The 21297-nt window shown below is 39.8% G+C and overlaps 1 protein-coding gene and 1 long non-coding RNA gene across 6 annotated transcripts in view; one reads left to right on the top strand and one right to left on the bottom strand.

Moving 5' to 3' along the window:
* Positions 1-9144, top strand: part of LOC118931430 (uncharacterized) — a 31367-nt gene extending 22223 nt beyond the window's left edge. The window contains exons 4-6 of one of the 5 annotated variants that reach the window (XR_008995133.1): positions 785-916; positions 1914-3137; positions 3512-9144. This is a non-coding gene — a long non-coding RNA (uncharacterized LOC118931430). Of the gene's footprint in view, positions 1-122; positions 416-784; positions 917-1913 lie in introns of all 5 variants that reach the window. The other 4 variants (XR_008995134.1, XR_008995132.1, XR_008995135.1 and 1 more) reach the window with 4 other exon arrangements.
* CHIC1 (cysteine rich hydrophobic domain 1) overlaps positions 1-21297 on the bottom strand; it is a 143677-nt gene that overhangs the window by 8632 nt on the left and 113748 nt on the right. The window lies entirely within an intron of this gene.

Below are 21297 nucleotides of genomic sequence, written 5' to 3'. Positions count from 1 at the left end.
GTGTGAGATGGATGATGAGGATGATGAGGATGATGTGAAAAGCTGCAGGCTGCCTGAGTTAGGTGCTTAGAATGGGCCTAGCATGTTAGAGAGGCTACAGCTAATTGTTCTGTCTTTCATAGGAGAACATGGACAGCTGCTGCCATATCTGCAGCACTGATCAAGGGCAGATCATCATTCTGGACTCTGTGGTCTCCAGAGTCTCTTGATGCCTGCTGGAGAACTTTGTGCTAGTCATTTACATAGTTCAAGATGCTTTGAGATGTCTGTGGGATAAAACACAAAACAAGCTGTTTGAGAAGATAAATGTTTCTTTTTATGCTGTGTTCACTAATTGATGGAACCTGACCAGAAATGGCACAAAACTATCCATCATCAGGCAGGATCTAAAGAACGAGGACCCTGCATCTGCTAGGTCAGTGATGGGAGAGAAGCATGCAGGTTGGGAGACGGAAGTTAACCATTCAGTGTAGCAAGTCCAGATTGCACAGGCTTTGTGCAGATTTGTACTCAACTGAAAGAATAAGGCTGTGATTGACAATGGTGTTTCTCGTGGTTCACTGAGTGTTATCTCACAAAACGTTTTCCTCTTTATGCCATAGTTTTGTTTTCTTGTTCAATGAGGAAGTTGTATTAGTTTTATCTCTGAAGACCTAAAAGCTTCAGCTCTAAGCTCTGTAGAGATAGTTTCTATAGCTCATTAATTTGAATCTTCTAATTAGTAGCACAGTACTCAGTTAACAACTTTATGGTATTTATGTACCTTTCCTCTCATTTTTTGTAGCTCCTGATTGTTTCCTTCATAGCTGCCAAAGAATTATCCCTCCCAAAAGCAGTGCAGAGAGCAATAAATATGAACACACCAAAGGAAGAGCAACATGCCTGGCACTCTAGCATTTTACACTAGCAGAATGAAGTAAGTTGTTGGTGCTGTAAAATACTGTGAGGATGGCTTTCGAGCTAATAGCTGTTTGGAGGGGGAGCCAAATGTGAGATGGGAGGATGACCAATAACCTGTATTACCAGTAAGTTTCACTGAAGCAACTCAAGGATATTACCGTCTGTGTACCAGTTGTGTCACAAAGCAATTTTGTCTCACGTTGTTTGTTCTTTACCTTCACTGCGTAGATCCTCTGCCACTCTTAGAGGCCTAAAACAAAAATTGTTTTCTGCTTTCTTACTTCCTCTTGTGAGAGAATCTGTAGTTAAAGGTTTAGTGTTAATGGAAACCCAGTCCCTCAAGCTGCCATTATGATTGAGAGGGTTGTGAAAAGTCAGTTTCTAAAGGGATGGGGAAAGATGAAGATATAAAATGAGGAGATTGACTAGGTGCTCCCTAAGTGCCCTTTATTATAGTATTCACTCATCTCCATTGGCTTCTCTGGAATACTTAAAACAGTTGTGGCACAATTTTAAGTGGCACATATTCTCTGTTTAAATCCTCTGCTACTTATTAGGTGCATGGCCTCTGGCACTTGAGAGCTTCTGATTACCTTTGTCTGTGAAGGTTAACTGAAATCATGGATGTAAAGTGCTTAGTACAGTGCCTGGCACACGGTAAGCGAAAGGTAATCCACGAAGTTTCATAAGTGCATTTGACACAATACAAGTGACCAATAATACCATCTAGTGGCAGGCCAAGTTGGTGCATTTTGGTTCAATGTAAGAAATCCCTAAGGTAAAAGTTTTTAAGTAGAAAACCGTATGTGTTGGTGCTGGTGGTTGCTATTATGATAATTATTACTGATAGTAATGTTAGTACTGGTACTAATAGTTTATTATAATTATTAATGCAATTTTTTTGTCTTCTCTTTTTGTGGTGTCATCTTTTATTGTGCCCCTCACTATTTTGTTTCTTCAACTTCTTACCCTTTCTCTGAATGCCTGCCTTGTTATTTCTTGTCACTTGCAAGTGTGTATTTCTTTGCTTGTCTAATTCCTCCGTGAATGTCTTTGGTCTTTCTTCTCTATCTACAGTGTATCTTACTGTTCCCACAAGTCTCTTCCTGGTTTCTTTGTGTATCTTTGTCTCATTTTACACTTGTTTGTCCCCAAGAGTTGTCTGTGCCATGTCTTAGATGTCTGCCTTTAGTTTTTTCATTTTATTGCTGATTCTCTTTGCTCTCCTAGATATGGCTCCTTTTTCACTGTTTTCTTTCCCTTTATGGCTCTGAATCATATGCTGTGTGCTTTTTGCTGGTTTCTTGTTCTGCCTATCTCTCTTTTCTCTGTGTGAACTCGTTTGTTCATCATTCCCTCTCCTCGTTGCCTTGACGTTTCACCTTCTGATTCTGACCTTCCTTCTGGTTGTTTCTACTCCTTATCTTGCATTTCTTTCTGTATGTCCTCTCTGTCTTGTGCTATTTTCTCTTTCTCTCCTGCTCTGGGTGTCTGTGTCTCTACTCTCTGTGATTTTCCATTTTCAGTGTTCATCTCTCTGTGCTCTTGTTCCTTCTCTGCCTTTTCTCTTATACTCACCTTTGAGTATTTCAGCTTCTTCATGAACCTGTGTTACCCCCTCTGGTTTCATGCAGTCTTCTCTCCTTGCATATTTTGTGTGTATGTATGTGTGTGCTACTGTATGTGTGTCTGTGGTAGAGGGGATTCTCAACCCCTTCCTAGTAGGTGCAGACTGTCACCTATCAAAATAAGCATTGCAGAGCTGTTCCTTACCCCAGGCTGCCCTCTGAGATGATAAAAGACCTAACATGGACAGAAGGTGGAAGGCCCAAAGTAGAAGACAGATGGATTGAGACTTGAGACCTAAAGACTAAAATGGAAAACCTGTGTCCCAAGATGGATGGAAACCTCAGGCCTGAGACTGTCTGAAGCCCTAAGAGTTACAATGTACAGAAGGTAGGCCTTGTTGGACAGAGACTTAAAGACCTGACTGAGTTGGGTGGAAGGCTCAAGTCTTGAATTATATAAAAAGCTGAAGACCCAGGATGGGAGCTAAGGAAGGCCTGAGAACTAAGACAAAAGGCTCAAGATAAGGCCTAAGATAAAAAGCCTTAGCTTAAACACCTAAGACTCAAGGATGGAAGACCTCAGACACACAAAAAATTGAGACCGAGGACTCAAGCCTCTCTAGATGAATAGGATGCCCAAGAGAGAAAAGTAACTCAAGACTAAATCAGGTGGGAAGCTGGAGGGCCATGACCCAGAATCTAAGGATAGAAGTCCCAGGATGAGAGGAAACCCAAAGATGAGAACCCTAAGTCCCACCTCTTTTCTATTGTTACCTTCCCTGCTCCTGGACATTTTCAGTTCTCCCTTTCCAGTTTTTATATCTCCATTTAAGCCCACTTTTGAAGTGTCCTTTTTGATGTTACTATTACCTTAAACATATCTTTAGCTGGCAATATTATGCTTAGGCCATTCTTAAGCCAGTTTTCATCATAATTTTGAACCTTTCATCAAGTGTTTGGTGCTTTTTAGACTTAGACTTCTTTTCACCACTTGACAGAAACATGACAGGTAACATTGTATTTCAATTCTCCATTTTCCTCAGAAACTCTAGGCTGATGAGAAGAGGAAAGCATCAGGCTGTTGGGGAAAAAAGTGCCGGGCTATCTAGAGAAAATGTGAAGAGATGCTCCAGGCCAGTGAGAAGAATTAGACAAAAGACAGGTTTGCCAGCCTGCTGAGAAACACCAGCCAGCAATACCTTACGTCTTTGAGCTTGGGTGAGCAGGATTCCTGGGGTTTGGGATTTCTAGTGATGGCTACAAAAAGGAATGAGATGACGGCCTGTGACAGAGTAAAGCCCCAAGGAGCCAGCCTGAACTCCCTGCTCATGGTAGTGGCCTCATTTGGTGGACTATGTCAAGCCTGTCCCTGGGTTTAATGCCCATTTCTAGCCTTAAAGGAGTGAGAACTTGGGAACATTTAGCAGGTTTAATCCTTTCTTTGACTTTTTTCCGTCCTTACCATGAGGGAAGACAATTTGAATGATTGTGAATATATTTGACAGCACTCTAAAACACAGAAAAAAGCAAGGCACTCTCATTCATAGTATATTAACAGCCACGCACAGCTAACATTTGAAAGTGCACTGTCAGCTCTGAAGCATTATGTAAATAGGTCATCACACCCTTTTTGTAAGGGTCAGATGGTAAATATTTTAGGCTTGAAGAGCCATATGGTTTTTGTTGCTTTAAAAAAAAAACGCTTTAAAAAGGAAAAGCTATGCTTAGCTCCTGAACCGAGTGGATTTGGTCCGTAGGCCATAGTTTACCACCCCTGATATAAATGCCAGGGACTGTGTGCTGAATAATATTAATTTCCTCCTGTGGGCCTGTCCCTGTGCTGGGTGCTGAGGATGCAGTTATTAGGTATGATCACATCCAGTTTACCTAAACTTAAAATGTGAATGTGCTTTTGTAAACTGTAAAGCACCTAAAGACTTAACGAGTTTCAGAGTTGATGAATGAATATTGATTGCATAGCGTACACATTCTACTGTGCTAAGGCTCTGTGGATACAAAGATTAAAAGAAGCATGAATAAAGTGCTGCGCCAAAAGTATAATACTTCACATATACTAGGAATTAAGTGTTGATAAATGGGCAATTCATGTATTTGTGGCCATCATGTTTTTGCTGCTATGGTGATTTTGAGTAAAAAGAGTATCCAGGTAGCAAACACATGGAAACTTCTTTTAAACTATAATACATTACAAACACAAGGGATTAAGCTATTGTGATCAATAATGTGCCAGATATACTAGGCACTAAAGATATCAAAGAAAAAAAAGCATTCTCATAGAAATAAAATTTCAGATAAGTGCATATTGAAAACTAAAGCACTATGTAAATACAAATGCGCTACATGCGTGTGAATGAATGAATAAATATTAACTGCCTTTTGTGTACCAGCTATTGTTTCAGGTACTGTGAAATGCCAGATAATGCTCCCAAGTAGTAAGAGGGAGGTTTATGTCCTATACTATTCACTATACATTGCTTATTTTAACCAATCAAGACTTTACTGGTGATGTCAAATTGATACCAGTGTATTTTCCTAGGTAACAGCAAAATGTAATGAATGAGACTGCACTTTCTAAACTATAAAGTGCTATATAAAACTTAGACATTAGATGTTTCCTGTGTGACTAAAATTTTTTGCATGACAGGCATTATCTCTACAAAATTCTTGTGTGCTTGACCCACTATGAAAGGGGTAATACAAATAGTTACATAAACTGAAGGTTTAAATATTTGTTAATCAGTTGCCTACTAGGTGAACTCACTACAGGCATTAAAGAGCTAAATAAATTTATCATTTCATTTTGTCTATAGTTGAGAATAAGGCAATACATATGTTAGCATTTTGTGAACTCCAAAGCACCATGTAAATATATGTAAATTGATTTTCTCATGTGGTGCCAAGTACTAAGCTTGTAAGATTGTTACACAGTTTTATATGTATATATAAATACATACATATATAGATATAACATAAAATAATAATCATTATAATTGTATCATCATTATATATATGAAAAATTTGAGGAAGGACTATTAACTGTTGAAAACCAGAATATAAGTGTAGAGGATTTAATGTATAAAGAAGGCAAAACTGGATAATTCTATTTTGTGCCAGTTTCCTTGCTAGGCACTGAGGATGTGAAGATGAAACCATCTTTATTGTGTCCTGGGTAGCAGAAGATAATGTATACAATCAATAAGTCTCAAATTGCCATACATAGATAAGCACTATCTGTTGATGGAACACTATTCATTTACTCTGTCTTATCCTCAGAGAAAGTAACTGGGGATGTAAAAATTCATTATCATTGAACCTACACCAGAGATCTGTGTAAACTTACAAAGCTGACTAAGGAATTAACTGTTGGTTTAAGGAATGATTACTGATTACTTTTTATGAGGCTTAGAACTGTGCATGGCCTAGGATATAAAAATACTATCCTTATTGGGTGTTCCCAGCAGGAAAATGAGGTATAGGTGTGAGATCCAGACTGAAAGTTACTTAACCACTGTGAAGCTTATGTGATGATGAAAATGGGAAAAACAGAATTGTGCAGGACAGTAGGCCAAACGCTGAGCTAGGTGGAAAGATAAAGTTCAGACCAGAAGTCTACATGCTCCCTGGTCTGAATAAAGAGATGCAGAAATTTTTCTAAAAAGTAAAGTGCTGTGGTTCTCCACCAGTACCAGTTTTTAAAAATGCTGAGTGCTGATGATGGAGATATTTTAAGTCCACGCTTGCCTGGCTTAGATACACTAAAGGACTAAAAATAAATGGCTCAGGTTTACTTTAGGTTAATTTGCTAAGCAGAGCATCTTTTATGTAGAATATCATTCTAGATCCAGAGCATAAGTGAAGTGAAATGAGCTTTGTCTAAAGGGTATCAGATCACAAATCATAGCTGAAGATACAAAGACATCTTTGACTTTTGAGTAGGTATTTCTGTGCCTGTTCTCCAGAAGGCAGTATGCTTGATGAATTAATCTAGTAGGTCTGGTTTCGAGGATCTGTTGACTTGCCTTGGAGATAGAAAAAGATGGCATGGTTCTTTAAATACAAAAGGAAGATATTTTTCATAGTTCTAGAAAGTCCCATGTCACTTGCTTATTTACATGGCTTAAAGCCAGAAGAAGCCAGATAAAAGGGCTCAATGTTTGTCCTTTAATAAAATGTGAATTATAGTGAAATGGTTTAAGATACAAATTAAGATGAAACAACTTGTTTTAAAAGTATTTGCTCATTGGACTGGCTTAGAGTCAGGAAGCCACTTGAGCTATATAGATGATTATTTCTAGATTGTCCGTATTTTGTAAAAATTTATTCATTCTGGATAAAGTCCTGTTCTTGAGTGTTTAGATGAAGAGATTTAAAAGACCTAGACCAAAACGCACTTTAATCTCACTAGCTTATAGTGGAAACACAAGAACAAATTTAATAAGAGACTATAGTTCTTCAATTAGTTGAAAAAACTTCATTGGAGCAGCTGTGATACTAAAGCACTGAGAAGGAATGATGAAATAGATCACCTCTTTGGCATGCTTTGTAGAGTAGGAATAAAAGCTTTTTTTATTCATTCATTCATACAAACAAGAAGGTGGTGCTAAATGAAACAGGTCTGGTACTAAAGGTGCTTAGTCTGTCTTGAAAATGCAGTAAAAACAAGAAGTGGAATGAAAACCTTTATTAATCAGAAATTTGTTTATTTCAAGGTAACAGTGTTAATTCCTTGACAGAAAACAAGTCGTGACTAAAGCACACTTTCTAAAATTGGCTTGGAGACTAGAATATAAGAGAAAGGTCACTGTTCATTCACTTTTTTCATTCACTCACTCTACCAAGTATATTTGAGTGTCTACTGTGTATAAGGTCCTTTGCTACATTTTCAGTTGGCCCCAGAGACGTGAAACAAACGAATGCCTTCCCAGACAACTTTTAAAACTTTGCTTTTGGCCTGTTTTCTGGTTATGGGCAAGATTTAATCTCTGAATAATATTAGGGGGGTTTAATTCCTACTCCATATTATTTTCTACCACTCTGGCCACTATAATAAGCAGGGTTTTCTACTGAGCTTGCTCCATAAGTTGCAGGAACTGTCCTTATAATAGACACTTCCTTTTCTCCTAGCCTATTCCTCATGAAAAATGGCTGTGACCACTGCTGGGTAGGAGGAGAGATAACAAAGAACTAATTCCCAAACCTGCCTCATTGGTACCAGCATTGGGGAATCAATCATTCTCAAGCCACAATTGGTTTTGAAACATTTACCAACTTTGTCTGTTTTCAGTTCTTTACATTTTACATTCTGACAAATGTATACTGCCTAAATAGATCTCTTTGAAGAAGAGTCCTTAAATAGCACATAGCAAGACTGGAGATGGAGACATGATTTCTCTTTTGCAATAGTTTCTCAACATACACCTTAGAAACCTCACCATCAAAACCTGTTCAAGAAAGGACTTGTTATAGTGGAATAATGTCAGTGAATGAAAATAGCTTAACAATTTCACCATGCTGAAGTTTTAAGAACAGTAACAATTGGAATTAGAAAAAATAGGAGGGAAAAATATTACTTTAAAATTCTCTCCAAATATAGGCCAGACTGGGGTTTGACCTTTTCTTTTTTTTAAATCACTCACAGAGGGTGGGATAGGAGGAAGAGTGAAAGAAAAGGTCAAACCTGTTTGTAAGGGCAGCCTGCCTTTCCTGGATTGGTCTTAAAAGCATTACTACCTCCGGTCTAACTTGGGGATTGCTTTATTCACTTTAATGCAGTTCTAATAACTGGTCATTGTTGAGATGAAGACAGACTCCTTTGCTCCCAGTCATTTCTGTAAGTTCTTGAGAAACAGTAATTGGTTGATTGGTTTGGTTATCAGCTAAGCCTTAGGCTATGTAATAATGGATTTTATTAACATGACCTCTCCATCATAAGGTAGTAAAGCTCAAGTCAAAATTAACTACAAAGGAAGATGACTTTTGTTCACTGTAATTCATACATACTTCAAAGCATCTAAACTTGAGAATATGTGGCAAGCCAACAGTATCATCCATAAATGGAGAAGGAATTAGAGGAATGACAGAGGCTAATTGGTGGAGGGAGCAAGGCTAAAGAGGATTAGTGGGTGATCTTTCGAATTTTGGATCCGTACATTTTAATTTGTACATCAGATACATCCAAAATATTATCTGGCTTTTAATATGTGCTGTCAGCAGGGTTGAGTAAAACCTCTTCAGGTGGGGATGGGGGATTGCATTATTAGGAAGTGGAAAGGAGAAAGTCACTAAGAGCCTTCCTTTCACAGTTCCTGACATCCTAAGACTACTACTGATAAGAATAAGAGAACATGCTGACACCTGATTTTTGTCACATAAATGAAGTTGTGAACAAATCTATTTTTAAAGGATATTACTCCATCTCTACCCTTCCACCTGAAAGGGAATCCATGTCAAAATGCTCTGATAAATTGAAGATAAACTGACTTGTGAACTGATGTGAAATGCAGAATCTCTGAGCCTTGACTGGTTTGAAGATTGAAAAACCTTGCTCAGCATGGGCGAACACCAAAAGGCTATCTAATGTTATCTGTTTCAGAACCAAGAAAAATTGGGGAGTATGTAGTCTACTGTCAAATAAAATGTACTATTTTGAAAACTATTTTAGTGTGACAAGTTCTTCTTTACTGTCCTTAACCACACTAGTTCCCTTTTTTTTTTTACTACCTTAATCATCCAGCTTGGGTAAATGATTTCCAGTTCCATTTCTCTGTAGCCTCAGTTGCTTCATGTTCTCAGGGATAGATACTGAGAAGCACAAACTCAATTTTAAAAACGTGAGAAGTGAAAAGCTATTTTGAGAAATAGGGTGGGATAGCAGGAGGACATTAAAAAAAACTATTGCTAAGGTTATGTGAAGTAATATGTACTCAAGAAAATCACTAATTAACAGGCCCAATCCCTGAGTGGGTGAAAGGGTCTTCATGTTAGCAGAATTCCACATGATCATATATCCAAATGTTACATTGGCGACTTCATAGGCATATGAGCCAATGCAGTGTTTATAGGCGAAGACTTGTGCTCTCCTCTTGGCAATTACACTGACAACTTATCTTCAAAGAAACATTAAGCAGTTACGGGCCAAGTGACTACTTAGTACATGTGCTTTTTCTTTCTGGAGTTTGTGAACTAATTGCAATAATTAGCTTTTTGTTTTCATCATTAATACACACTTACATGACCAACAGTGTGGTTACTAGATCATTATCAAGTCCCAACAACATATCACATTACAGTCACTGTACATCAGCGGAGTAAGTTGCTATAGAATCACTATTTGTTTTCTTTGTGCTGTACTGCCTTCCCTGTGCCCCCCCAATACATTATGTATGCTAATCATAATGCCCCCTTTCCCCCCTTATCCCTCCCTTCCTACCCATCCTCCCCAGTCCCTTTCCAATTGGTAACTGTTAGTCCATTCTTGGGTTCTATGAGTCTGCTGCTGTTTTGTTCCTTCAGTATTTATTTGTTTTTATACTCCACAGATGAGTGAAATCATTTGATACTTGTTTTCTCCACCTGGCTTATTTCACTGAGTATAATACCCTCCAGCTACATCCATGATATTGCACATAGTAGGATTTGTTTTCTTCTTATGGCTGAATAGTATCCCATTGTCTATATGTACCACATCTTTACCCATACATCTATTGATGGACACTTAAGTTGCTTCCATTTCTTGGCTGTGGTAAATAGTGCTGTGATAAACAGAGGGGTGCATACGTCTTTTTGAATCAAGAGACCTTGCAGTCAAAAGGGTCAATTCCTATGAGTGGAATTCCTGGTCAAATGGTATTTCTATTTTGAGTTTTTCATGTGCCTGTTTGCCACCTGAATTTATTCTTTGGAGAAGTATTTGTTCAGATCCTCTGCCCATTTTTTAATTGCTTTATTTGCTTTTTGTTTGTTGAGGTGCGTGACCGCTTTATACATTTTGGATGTCAATGCCTTATTGGAAACACCATTTATAAATACATTCTCCCATACTGTAGGATGCTTTTTTGTGGTACTGATGATGTTCTTTGCTGTACAGAGCTTTTTAGATTGATATAGCCCCACGTGTTCATTTTTGCTTTTGTTTCCCTTCCCTGGGGAGATATGTTCATGAAGAAGTTGTTCATGTTTATATTCAAGAGTTTTGCCTGTGTTTATTTCTAATAAGAGTTTTATGGATTCATGACTTACCTTAAGGTCGCTGATCCATTTTGAGTTTACTTTTGTGTATGAAGTTAGACAGTAATCCAGTTTCATTATCTTACATGTAGCTGTCCAGTTCGTCAACACCAGCTCTTGAAGAGGCTGTCATTACCCCCATTGTATACGCATGACTCCTTTATCATAAATTAATTGACCATATATGCTTGGGTTAATATCTGGACTCTATTCGGTTCCACTGGACTATGGCTCTGTACTTGTGCCAGTACCAAATAGTCTTGATTACTGTGGCTTTGTAGTAGAGTTTGAAGTTGGGAAGCGAGACCCCCCTGCTTTATTCTTCCTTCTCAGGATTGCTTTGGCTATTCGGGGTCTTCTATGGTTCCATATGAATTTTAGAACTATTTGTTCCAGTTTTGTGAAGAATGCTGTTGGTATTTTGATAGGGATTGCATTATATCTGTAGATTGCTTAGGCAGGATGGCCATTCTGACAATATTAATTCTTCCTAACCAAGAGCACGGGATCAATATCCATTTATTAGTGCTGTGTTTAATTTCTCTTAGGAGGGTCTTGCAGTTTCAGTGTATAGGTCTTCTACTTCCTTGGTTAGGTTAATTCCTAGGTATTTTAGTCTTTTTGATGCAATTGTGAATGGAATAGTTTTCCTGATTTCTCTTTCTCCTAGTTCATTATTAGTGTATAGGAAAGCAACAGATTTCTGTGTATTAATTTTGTATCCTGCAATTTTACTGAATTCCTGACATTTCAGTAGTTTTGCAGTGGAGTCTTTAGGGTTTTTTAGGTACAATGTCATGTCATCTGCAAACAGTGACAGTTTAACCTTTTCCTTACCAATCTGGATACCTTTAATTTCTTTGTTTTGTATGACTGCCATGGCTAGAACATCCCGTACTGTGTTGAATAACAGTGGGGAGAGTGGGCATCCCTGTCTTGTTCCCAATCTTAGAGGAAAAGCTTTCAGCTTCTCGTTGTACAGTATGATGTTGGCTGTGGGTTTATCATATATGCCTTTATTATGTTGAGGGACTTGCCCTCTATAACCATTTTGTTGAGAGTTATCATGAATGGATGTCGAATTTTGTCAAATGCTTTTTCCACATCCATAGATGTGATCATATGGGTTTTGTTCTCATTTTTGTTGATATGGTGGATGATGTTGACGGATTTTCAAATGTTGTACCATCCTTGCATCCCTGAGATGAATTCCACTTGATCATGGTGTATGCTAGTATTTTGTTGAATATTTTTGCATCTATGTTCATCAGGGATATTGGTCTGTAGTTTCCTTTTTTTGTGGTGTCTTTGCCTGGTTTTGGTATAAGAGTGACGCTGGCTTCAGAGAATGAGTTTGGAAGTATTCCCTCTTCTTCTGTTTTTTGGAAAACTTTAAGTAGAATGGGTATTATGTCTTCTCTAAATGTGTGATAAAATTCAGTGGTGAATGCATCTGTTTCTGGGGTTTTGTTCTTTGGTAGTTTGTTGATTTCCGATTCAATTTCATTCCTGACAATTGGTTTGTTTAGATTTTCTGTTTCTTCCTTGGTCAGTCTTGGAAGGTTGTATTTTCCTAGAAAGTTGTCCATTTCTTCTAGGTTATCCACTTTGTTAAGATGTAGATTTTCATAGTATTCTCTAATAACTCTTTGTAATTCTGTGGTGTCCATCATGATTTTTCCTCACATTTCTGACTCTGTTTATGGGTGTACACTCTCTTTTTTCCTTGATAAGTCTGGCTAGGCGGTTATCTATATTGTTTTTCTCAAAGAACCAGCTCTTGGTTTCATTGGTTTTTTTTTATTACAATTTTATTTATTTATTTTCTGGTCGTTATTATGTCCCTCCTGCTGACTTTAGGCCTCATTTGTTCTTTTTCCGGTTTCAATAGTTGTAACCTTAGACTATTCATTTGGGATTGTTCTTCCTTCTTTAAATAGGGCTGGATTGCTATATACTTTCCACTTAGAACTGCCTTCGCTGCATCCCCAGAAGATGGGGCATTGTGCTGTTTTCATTTATCCCCGTATATTGCTTGATCTCGGTTTTAGTTTGGTCATTGATGTATTGATTATTTAGGAGCATGTTGTTACACCTCCATGTGTTGTGAGCCTTTTTGTTTTCTTTGTACGATTTATTACCACTTTTTACCTTTGTTACCTGACAAGTTGGTTGGTAAAATTTCAATCTTTTAATTTACTGAGGCTCTTTTCTGGCCCAGTATATGGTCTATTCTGGAAAATGTTCCATGTGCACTTGAGAATAATGTGTATCCTACTGCTTTTGGGTGTAGAGTTCTGTAGATATCTGTTAGGTCCATCTGTTCTAATGTGTTCTTCAGTGCCTCTGTGTCCCTATTTATTTTCTGTCTGGTTAATCTGTCCTTTGAAGTGAGTTGTGTGTTGAAGTCTCCTAAAGTGAATGCACTGCATTCTATTTCCCCCTTTAACTCTTAGTATTTGTTTCATATATGTACGTGCGCCTGTGTTTGGTGCATAGATATTCATAATGGTTATATCCTCTTGTTGGACTGACCCCTTTCTCATTATAGAATGTCCTGCTCTGTCTCTTGTTACTTTCTTTGTTTTGACGTCTATTTTGTCTGATACAAGTACTGCAACACCTGCTTTTTTCTCTGTATTTTTTGCACGAAATATCATTTTGCATCCCTTTTAGTCTGTGCATGTCTTTGGGATTGAAGTGAGTCTCCGGTAAGCAGCATATAGATGGGTCTTGCTTTTTTATCCATTCTATTACTCTGTGTCTTTTGATTGGTGCATTCAGTCCATTTACATTTAGGGCGATTATTGAAAGATATGTACTTATTGCCATTGCAGGCTTTGGATTCGTGGTTACCAAAGATTCAAGGTTAGCTTCTTTACTATATAACCGTCTATCTTTAACCCACTTATTATGCTATTATAAACACAGTCTGATGATTCTTTATTTCTCTCCCCTCTTTTTCATCCTCCTCCACTCTTTATATGTTAGGTGTTTTATTCGGTACTCTTTGTGTTTCCCTTGACTGATTTTGTGCATACCTGATTTTATTTTGTCTTTAGTTAGTATTTGGTTGGTCTACTTTCTTTGCTGTGGTTTTATTTTCTCTGGTGACAGCTATTTTGCATCAGGCATATTTCCATTTAGAGCAGTCACTTTAAAATACATTGTAGAGTTGGTTTGTGGGAGGTAAATTCACTCATCTTTTGCTTGTCTGGAAATTATTAAATCCCTCCTTCAAATTTAAATGATGATCTTGCTGGATATAGTATTCTTGGTTCAAGGATCTTGATTCATTGCATTGAATATATCACGCAATTCCCTTCTGACCTGTAAGGTTTCTGCTGAGAAGTCTGATGATACCCTGATGGGATTTCCTTTGTAGGTGATCTTTTCTCTTTCTCTGGCTACTTTTAATACTCTGTCCTTGTCCTTGATCTGTGCCATTTTAATTATATGTCTTGGTGTTGTCCTGCTTGGATCCCTTGTGTTGGTAGATCTGTGTACCTCCATGGTCTGAGAGACTATTTCCTTCCCCAGATTGGGGAAGTTTTCAGCAATCATTTCAAAAACACTTTCTATCCCTTTTTCTCTCTCTTCTTGCCCTATAATGTGAATACTGTTCTGTTTGGATTTATCACACAGTTCTCTTAATATTCTTTCATTCCTGGAGATCCTTATATCTCTGCCTCAGCTTCTCTGTGTTCATGTTCTCTGATTTCTCTTCCATTAATAGTCTCTTCCACCTAATCCAGTCTGCTCTTAAGTCCTTTCATTGTTTGTTGCATTTGTTACCTCCCTCCTGAATTCATCCCTTAGCTCTTGACTATTTCTTTGTAGCTCCGTCAGCATGCTTATGACTTTCATTTTGCATTCCTTTTCAGGAAGATTGGTGATTTCAGTCTTACCAAGGCCTCTATCATGTTTGAGGGATTTTGGACTGAACAAGTTTGTTCTGTTTTCATGGTGATGGGAGTGGTTGCCAGAAAATGCCACATGTATTAGCTGGGAGAACAAAGTCCTTTCTGCTTGCTGGTCGCCTTGACTGTCTCCACTGTCTGTGCCCATTAACCACCCACTGGGAACTGCATCTGGGTTAGTCTAAGCTGCCGTGGTGGGGGGGGTGCAGGCCTCGGAATGGCCTAGGGCACTGGTAGGGGTTGCAGACGAGTGGCGTGTTAAGCCACGAGAACAGTCCCTTCGTGCCTTCTGGACTCTGTGCCTATCTCCACTGTCTGCACACATCCACTGTTCACAGGGGGCATCCTCTGGGTTAATCCCTTCAGGTGCTTTGGGCAGGGCTGCCCTTGGGATGGCCTGGATTACTTGTGGGATTCGCAGGCAAGTGGCACGTGTTCTGCTCTGAGAACAAAGCCCCTTTGTTCCTTCTAGACTCTGCAACAGTCTCTGCTGTCTGTGCTGGTCAACTGCATGCCGGGAGCAGCCTCTGGATTTGGCCCAGTTAGCTGTGTACAGGGGAAGCCTCTGTGCTAAGCTGTGTGGTTGTTGTAGGCGGGGCTGCTCCCCGGCTGTTATGTAGCAATGGTGGGTCAGCCGGTTTACTTGCTATGACGGCGGGCGGGGGAAAGAATGGGAACCTGCTTATTGCTGCGAAAGGCTTCACAGCTTCGTTGCCACGCAGGGGGTTAGGGCATCTGAAGTTTCTTAAAGTTCCTAGCCTGCTGGGCTGAGTGTGCCAGTTACTTAGCAGTCCTGTGCTTCCTCTCTGTTCCCACTCTGATTCCCTTCCACCCAATGGTGAGATCGGATACGGGGAGTGCCCGGATTCCGCCAGGTAATGGCTTTGTATCCTACCCTTTTCCGTGAGATGTTGTTCTCTTGCAGATGTAGCCTGCCTTGTGCACTGTACCTTCTGGTCACTCTTTCAGGCATAGTTACATTCGCTGTATTTTCAAAATATATATGGTTTTGGGAGGAGATATCCACCGCCCTACTCACACCACCATCTTGAGAATCTCAGTACATGTACTTTTAATACTGATGCCTGAAGAACTCTTTCCTTACATATTACAGTCCGATCTTGTTAATTATCATGTGTGGGGTGATAAAGTTCACCCATAAGTTGGGATGTTGGCTTCTGAAAGGGAATTGACTTATGTAGCCTTTGCTGCTTATTTACTTTCCCCTGCAAGGCTAAGTGTGTGGTATGGAAGAAGCTGGTGGGAAAACAGGTAGAGAAGTTAGGAAAAAGTTCTTTCTGATGTTATTTCATATCCTTGGCTCTGACTCCTTTGGCTGCTATGATTCCTTCAGGGGCTGATGTTACCAGTCTTCCTGACATATTTGTTGCACTTACTTTTGAGCATATAGTACCTCTGGTCCTCAAAATTCTTATTGTGGATGGAGGAGCCAAGATGGTGGTGTGAGTAGTTCAGTGGAAATCTCCTCCCAAAAACATAGTTTTGAAAATACAACAAATACACCTATTCCTAAAAGAGACACCAGTGGATACAGTACAACAGCCAGGCTACATCTACATCTGTGAGAACTCAGCATCACACGAAAGGGGTAAGATACAAGCCATGGACCAGCGGGAACTGAGCGCCCACCCTACACCAGCCCCCCGGTGGGAAGAAAGGAGTCAAGAGTGGGGAGGGAGTGAAGGCCCAGGACTGCTAAATAATCAGCTCTGGTAGTCTGCACCGGGCGTGCAGACACACAGTGCATGGTGTGCTGGATATTAGAGAAATGGAAAAGTAAACCCTGCGAGCGGGTCCCCGCAACTGCAGCTGGCGCCCCTGGGACAAAAGAAAAGCGAGTGCTTTTTCAAGTCTTAAAGGGACAGGGACATCAGAGCTGGATGAAATCATCCTGGCACACAGCCCAACACTGGGAAATCCCGGGGAACTCTAGGTAACCCAACCCACTGGGGGGCAGCACAGCTCTGAAGCCCCTCATGGCGATAAGTGGCCTGCCAGTCGTTCCCCCAACTGGCACGGAGCCCAAGACACCGGCCCAGTAGCGGCAGAACTGTGCACACGCTGGCAATGGCGGTGCCAGAGGGGCCTGGGAGTGACCTCTGTGAGCCCACAGCAGCGGGAGCCAAGCAGACCAGGACTGGCCCACACTAGCCGGTGGTGGCGGCGGCGGCCAATCTGCTAGCGCACAATGGTGCTGGTGGCCTGGGAGTGGCCCATGTGCACCAGTAGCGCCGGCAACAGAGGGGCCCGCGAGCAGCCTGTGCGAGCCGGCAGAGCAACCCAGGAGTAGCCGCATCCCCAGGAGCCGGCCATAACCTCAGCCTATCACACCGCCAACTGGGGCAGACCCAAAGGCTGCAGCCAGCACATAGTAGCCGAGTGGGGGTGCCGCTTCCTCAGGAGAGCACACCCGGCATTCCTGCCACTCCCTGCAGGGCTCTACGCTACTCTGATGGAGACCCTGCCCACAGCAGCTTAGGAGATTAACCTGGAGGCTGCTCCAGGAGTGTGGGTAACCGACATAGGCAGCAGAGAAGGGTAAGGCAGCCAGCAAGCAGGAAAGGACTTTGTTCTCCCAGCTGACACATGTGCTCCCTGCCTACAACTATATCACATGAAAAGGCAGAAGAATTTGGTCCAGACCAAAATTACCCATACAACCCCTGAGAGAGGTCCTGGGGAGATAGACTTAACAAATCTCCCTGAAAAAGTATTCAAAATAAAGGTCATAACGATGCTGATGGATCTGCAGAGTAATATGCAAAAGCTAATGGAGCAAGTAAAGAGGGAGAAGAGAGAAACAAAACAATCTCTGGAAAGACTTAAGAGCAGACTGGATGAGGTGCAAGAAGCCGTTAATGGAATACAAATTGGAGAACAGGAATGCAGAGAACCTGATGCAGAGAGAGATAAAAGGATCTCTAGGTATGAAACAATATTAACAGAACTGTGTGACCAATCCAAATGGAACAATATTTGCATCATAGGGGTACCAGAAGAATAAGAGAGAAAAAGGGATAGAAAGTGTCTTGGAAGAAATAATTGCTGAAAACGTCTCCAAACTGGGGGAGGAAATAGTATCTCAGACCATTGGGGCCCAGAGAACTCCCAACACAAGGGACCCAAAGAGGACAACACCAAGCAATATAATAATTAAAATGGCAGAGATCAAACACAAGGACAGAGTATTAAAGGCAGTCAGAGAGAGAAAAAAGGTCACCTACCTACAAAGGAAAACCCACTAGGCTATCATCAGACTTCTCAACAGAAACCATAAAGGCCAGAAGTAGAATGGCATGATATATTTAAGGCAATGAAACAGAAGGGCGTTGAACCAAGAATAATGTATCCAGCACGATTATCATTTCAATATAAAGGAGGGATTAAACAATTCCCTGACAAGCAAAAGTTGAGGGAATTTGCCTCCACAAACCACCTCCAAAGGGTATTTTAGAGGGACTGCTCTAGATGGAAGCACTCGTAAGGCTAACCAGATTTCGCCAGAGAAAATATGATCAGCAAAGAAAGCAAACCAACCAAATACTAACAAAGGGCAAAAAAGTAAATTCACCAACTCACAAAAGGAGTCAAAGGAAACACAAAAGAACAGAATAAAACACCTAACGTATAAAGATTGGAGGAGGAGAAATAAGGGAGGGAAAGAATCATCAGACTGTGCATACAATAGCTTAATAAGCGAGATAAGTTAGACAGATAATAAAGAAGCTAACCTTGAACCTTTGGTAACCACGAATCTAAGGTCTGCGATGGCAGTAAGTACATATCTCTCAATAATCACCCTAAATGTAAACGAACTAAATGCACGAATCAAAAGACACAGAGTAACAGAATGGATAAAAAAGCAAGACCCATCTATATGCTGCTTACAAGAGACTCGCTTCAAACCCAAAGACATACACAGACTAAAAGTCAAGGGATGGAGAAAGATATTTCATACAAACAATAGGGAGCAAAAAGCAAGTGTAGCAGTACTGGTATCAGACAAAATAGACTTCAAAAGAAAGAAAGTAACAAGAGATAAAGAAGGACATTACATAATAATAAAGGGGTCAGTCCAACAAGAGGATATAACCATTTTAAATATATATGCACCCAATACAGGAGCACAAACATATTTGAAAAAAATACTAACAGAATTAAAGGAGGAAATAGAGTGCAATGCATTTGTTCTAGGAGACTTCAACACACCACTCACTCCAACGGACAGATGCACCAGACAGAAAATAAGTAAGGACACAGAGGCACTGAACAACACACTATAACATAGGGATCTAATAGATATCTATAAAACTCTACACCTAAAAGCAACAGGATACACATTCTTCTCAAGTGCACATGGAACATTCTCCAGAATAGACCACATACTAGGCCACAAAAAGTGCCTCAGTAAATTCAAAAAGATTGAAATTCTACCAACAAACTTCTCAGACCACAAAGGCATAAAACTAGAAATAAATTGTACAAAGAAAACAAAAAGGCTCACAAACACATGGAGGCTTAACATGCTCCTAAATAATCAATGGATCAATGAACAAATTAAAATAGAGATCGAGCAATATATGGAGACAAATGACACTGACAGCATAAAGCCTCAACTTCTGTGGGACACAGCAAAAGCAGTCTTAAGAGTAAAGTATATAGCAATCCAGGCATACTTAAAGAAGGAAGAACAAACCCAAATGAATAGTCTAACGTCACAGTTATCAAAATTGTAAAAAGAAGAACAAATGAAGCCCAAAGTCAGCAGAAGGAGAGACATAATAAAGATCAGAGAAGAAATAAATAAAATTGAGAACAATAAAATAATAGAAAAAAAATCAGTGAAACCAAGAGCTGGTTCTTTGAGAAAATAAACAATAGATAAACCCCTACATAGCCAGAATTTTATGAGAAAAACATAATCTGCACATATCAACAGAATGGGAATAGAGGGCAAGTACCTCAACATAATAAAGGCCATATATCATAAACCCACAGCCAAGATTATACTGAACAGCGAGAAGCTGAAAGCTTTTCCTCTGAGATCGGAAACTAGACAGGGATGACCACTCTCCCCACTGTTATTTAACATAGTACTGGAGGTCCTGGCCATGGCAATCAAACAAAACAAAGAAATACAAGGAATCCAGATTGGTAAAGAAGAAGTTAAACAGTCACTATTTGCAGATGACATGATATTGTACATAAAAAACCCTAAAGACTCCACACCAAAACTACTAGAACTGATATCGGAATACAGCAAAGTTGCAGAATACAAAATAAACACACAGAAATCTGTAGCTTTCCTATACACTAACAATGAACCAATACAAAGAGAAATCAGGAAAACAATTCCATTCACAACTGCATCAAAAGGAATAAAGTACCTAGGAATAAACCTCACCAAAGAAGTTAAAGACCTATACCCTGAAAACTACAAGTCACTCTTAAGAGAAATTAAAGGGGACACTAACAAATGGAAACTCATCCCATGCTCGTGGCTAGGAAGAATTAATATCGTCAAAATGGCCATCCTGCCCAAAGCAATATACAGATTTGATGCAATCCCTATCAAATTACCAGCAACATTCTTCAATGAACTGGAACAAATAATTCAAAAATTCATATGGAAACACCAAAGACCCCGAATAGCCAAAGCAATCCTGAGAAAGAAGAATAAAGTAGGGGGGATCTCACTCCCCAACTTCAAGCTCTACTATAAAGCCATAGTAATCAAGACAATTTGGTACTGGCACAAGAGCAGAGCCACAGACCAATGGAACAGACTAGAGAATCCAGACATTAACCCAGACATATATGGTCCATTAATATTTGATAAAGGAGCCATGGACATACAATGGCGAAAAGACAGTCTCTTCAACAGGTGGTGCTGGCAAAACTGGACAGCTACATGTAGGAGAATGAAACTGGTCCATTGTCTAATCCCATATACAAAAGTAAACTCAAAATGGATCAAAGACCTGAATGTAAGTCATGAAACCATTAAACTCGTGGAAGAAAACATAGGCAAAAACCTCTTAGACATAAACATGAGTGACTTCTTCTTGAACATATCTCCCCGGGCAAGGAAAACAACAGCAAAAATGAACAAGTGGGACTATATTAAGCTGAAAAGCTTCTGTACAGCAAAAGACACCATCAATAGAACAAAAAGGAACCCTACAGTATGGGAGAATGTATTCGTAAATGACAGATCCGATAGAGGCTTGACGTCCAAAATATGTAAAGAGCTCACATGCCTCAACAAACAAAAAACAAATAATCCAATTAAAAAATGGGCAGAGGAACTGAACAGACAGTTGTCCAAAAAAGAAATACAGATGGCCAACAGACACATGAAAAGATTCTCCACATCACTAATTATCAGAGAAATGCAAATTAAAACTACAATGAGGTATCACCTCACACCAGTAAGGATGGCTGCCATCCAAAAGACAAACAACAACAAATGTTGGCGAGGCTGTGGAGAAAGGGGAACCCTCCTACACTGCTGGTGGGAATGTAAATTAGTTCAACCATTGTGGAAAGCAGTATGGAGGTACATCAAAATGCTCAAAACAGACTTACCATTTGACCCAGGAATTCCACTCCTAGGAATTTACCCTAAGAATGCAGCAATC

This window comes from Manis pentadactyla, chromosome X, assembly GCF_030020395.1.
Source record: "Manis pentadactyla isolate mManPen7 chromosome X, mManPen7.hap1, whole genome shotgun sequence".
NCBI lineage: Eukaryota > Metazoa > Chordata > Mammalia > Pholidota > Manidae > Manis > Manis pentadactyla.
Note: the sequence above shows the minus strand (reverse complement) of the source record. Positions and strands in the feature narration are given on the sequence as shown.